The sequence below is a fragment of the Kogia breviceps genome, chromosome 7 (genome assembly GCF_026419965.1).
Source record: "Kogia breviceps isolate mKogBre1 chromosome 7, mKogBre1 haplotype 1, whole genome shotgun sequence".
NCBI classification, from domain to species: domain Eukaryota; kingdom Metazoa; phylum Chordata; class Mammalia; order Artiodactyla; family Physeteridae; genus Kogia; species Kogia breviceps.
This window is the reverse complement of record NC_081316.1, coordinates 113312662-113316272: the sequence shown is the minus strand read 5'-3', so window position 1 is coordinate 113316272 and position 3611 is coordinate 113312662.

Below are 3611 nucleotides of genomic sequence, written 5' to 3'. Positions count from 1 at the left end.
CATCCCTCCCTTCGGCTGCAGCCCAGGACTCTGGAAGGAGGAATAAGCCCTAGCCTAGGGGATACTGGAGGGTCAGGCAGCCTGTCCTGGATGGCCAGACGCAGCTCCCCTCTGCTCCACACTCCTTCCCTTCGGGGAAGCTGTTACGTTTCTGACCACGTTGCCTCAGGTTAATAACACAGCTGCTTGGTGAATCCTGAGTCCCAACCCATGTGAGAGGGAAGGACTTGGGCCTGGCCCAGAAAATCCACTGGATTTTCTAGAGTTACAAGGCCCTGGTCTTAGTGGTAGTAGGGCAGCAGGAAAGAAAAAAAAAAAAAGACTTAATGAGACAGGAAAACCAATATTCTTGTGACCATTGGCACGAAGAAACCTCTCTGGGGGGGGGCCCTGCAGGGAGCTCAGGCCAAACCAGATGGTGAGAGGCAGCCATTTAAACGAACCCCCTGGGTTCACGCTTTCGGCTGAGGCCTCCAGACTCCAAGTGGTGTTTCCATCCTACCACCAATTCCACAGGTCTTTCTGCTCCCTGCCCTCCTCGTTTTAATGATCTCAGACAGACATAAAAACAGCTGAGCTCAGCACCAGCAACTGAGACAGGAACATTGCCTCAGGGTCCCCGAGGACCCCAGCTGGGTACCATGCCGCCCTCGTTTCCATTTTGACAGGATAAAGTGAACTCATTTATTCGGTTGTTTTAAGTGAGCTCACACGAGGCAGTGCCAGAGAACGGAGACATAAATCTCTCCCAGCACGTGGAGTCACTGCCAGACACCTTGGATAAAACTCTCTGCCTGTTCGAGACAGTTTTTCAGCCCCTTTAGAAATGAGGAGGGAAAAAGTACTAAAAATCGAAGGGAGTCGGGGGAGGGTGTTAGATTCTGGGAATGACAAACTTGTCAACACTTGGGCCTAATAAAATTCTTCCAGTAAAGAAGGCAAACTTTTAACTCCGAGATTTTCCTGAGCGCGCTTTCGGGGGAGGGGAGGTGCGTGGAGGGCATCGCTGGTCACCTGGCCAGGCTGCGGGTTAACCCTGATGGGGGAGAGGGGTTTTCTTGCAGCCCATAAAGGCAGCATCTGCACCAGAGGTGGGCAGCTTGTCACACTTCGCCCTCTGCGCTGCGGGTACAGCCTCACATGCTTCTAAACGAGAGCAAACTCACACAGGCTGTTGGAAAACATTTTGAAAACCCCAGCCAGAGCAACCTTACCTAGGAAGTGCAGTCACTCAGGAAGGGGACAATGGGTGGTGTGGCCTAGCCAGCCCCCGTGGCCACGGGACCAAGAACTGCTTTTGTTTTTCCTTCACTGAGAGTTCTTTAGAGTTTGTATTCTTCGCAAACACTTGAAAGCAACAAACATGTAGAAGAAAGTCGCCCACAACTTCACCATTCCTATAATGTATCCAACAGTTTTGTTTCGAAGTCTCTTGTCTACACACGTACTTTTTTAAAAAAAAATAAATCTATTTATTTATTTTTGGCTGCGTTGGGCCTTCATTGCTGCGTGTGGGTTTTCTCTACGTGTGGCGAGAGGGGGCTGCTCTTCGTTGTGGTGCACAGTCTTTTCATTGCGGTGGCTTCTCTTGTTGTGGAGCACGGGCTCTAGGCATGCGGGCTTCAGTAGTTGTGGCACGCAGGCTCAGTAGTTGTGGCTCTCGGGCTCTAGAGCACAGGCTCAGTAGTTGTGGCGCACGGGCTTAGTTGCTCCGCGGCCTGTGGGACCTTCCCGGACCAGGGCTCGAACCCGTGTCTCCTGCATTGGCAGGAGGATTCTTAACCACTGCGCCACCCGGGAAGTCCCTAAACCCATACTTTTAAAGCAAAATTGTGACTAGGACTCCAGGCCCCCTTCCCGCTACCCCCTCCCTTCTTTTTCAGCCAAGAAGTCTCATCTAGATTGGTGTTCTAGAACTTCACTACTCAAAGTGCACTCTGCAGAATAAGGGCATCGCCGCCACCCAGACCTGTGAACTCGGAGCCGCAGCTTAACGTGTTCCCTCGTGGTTTTCCGTTTACACTCAAGGCTGGGAGAGGATGCTCCAAACACATGGGCCAGGACAAAACTCTTCTATAAACTGGGGCAATACAATTCCTTCCTTCCCTCCTCTTCATGCAGGGATGGGACATGAGTGAGGGGAGGCACTGGGCTGGGCGCTGGATGGATTAGGAAGGGTCTCTGCCTTCCTGCGCCCGGTGTCTTCGCTGACATAACGCAGAGATGAGAAGGATTTCAGAGCTGGAAGGGACCTCTGGGGATGAGGCTAGAACCCAGGTGTCCTGACCCCTCCACTCGCATCACTGGAGCCTCACCTGGACTCCCTCAGGCAGACAGGTCAGCAGGTGGGCGTGCATGGCCCAACCTGAGAACACCCAGCGGGAACACTCACCCCCCAACCTCGGCAGTCACGGCCTCCTGGCCAGGCCATCCCTGCCCATCCCCTTGTGTCTTGGCTCCAGGTGTGCCTCCTGACTTTGTTGAGACAGGAAAGATTCAATATTGTAAAGAAATCAATTATCCACCAATTAATGTATGGACTGAGTAAACAAATTATTACTGCCAAATGGGTACAGATAAAAATTCAGAGGTTTTTGGAAATTGAGAAGATGGTTCTAAAATTAATCTTGAAGAATAAAATTGGTAATGATTTTTTTTAAATGAGAATTAAAATAGTTAAGAGGAGGAACAAGTCCTTGAATTAAAACACTGTATGACAATAATAGTTAAAACTGTGGCACTAGCGCAAGAACAAACCAAAATTAAGTAGGTACCCAGAATCCTATTATACGTGTGTAAGTGTACAGAAATTTAATATGATAAAGGAGATTGTGGAAAAAAGAAAGATTTCTCAATAAACGGTATTGAATTTAGTTAATTTTTTTTAAAAAGGGGAAATGTGACCAATTTGATGTACCTCACACCAGAATAAATTTCAGATGGATTATCAAATACCTCTTTTAAAGATAAAAATTACAATAATAATCAAGAATAAAACTGAATATTTCCTAGAGCAGGGCTGACATTCTAGAACCAGCAGACAGAAACCACAAAATTATTAAATTATTTCACTACAAAAATGAGACAGTTTTGTGTGTAAAAGCCACGGTATAAATTTAAAAGGCAAACTAGGAAAATATATGTTCAGTAAAAAGTTAATATCGTTATTTGGAAAAATCAAGTCACACGTGGATTTCACAAAACTTGGTAAGACGGTATTAAGATCTCATATGATAAATGGGCAAAGGACACCCCAGAGGTTTTTCAACCAATGAACCTCATGCCAAAAAATAAAAATATGCAACTTTGTATTAAAAGAAATGTAAACCAGAAAAAGTTACCAAGCAGTTTTGAAATGAAACTATCCCTTGCTGGTTAGGTGAGGTGAAATCAGTGGGGTAATATAAACTGAAATAGTCTTGGCCTTTGGAAGCAATTTGACACTACCTATCAAAAGCCAGAAAAATGCTCCTATTTTTTTGACCTAGTTCTCAAACATAACATCTCTAATTCTAAGAAATAATTCAAAACAATGGGCAAGAAGATTTGCTGCAGCATTATTTACAACACTGAAAAACCAGACAACCACATAAATGTTCAACGAGGATAAT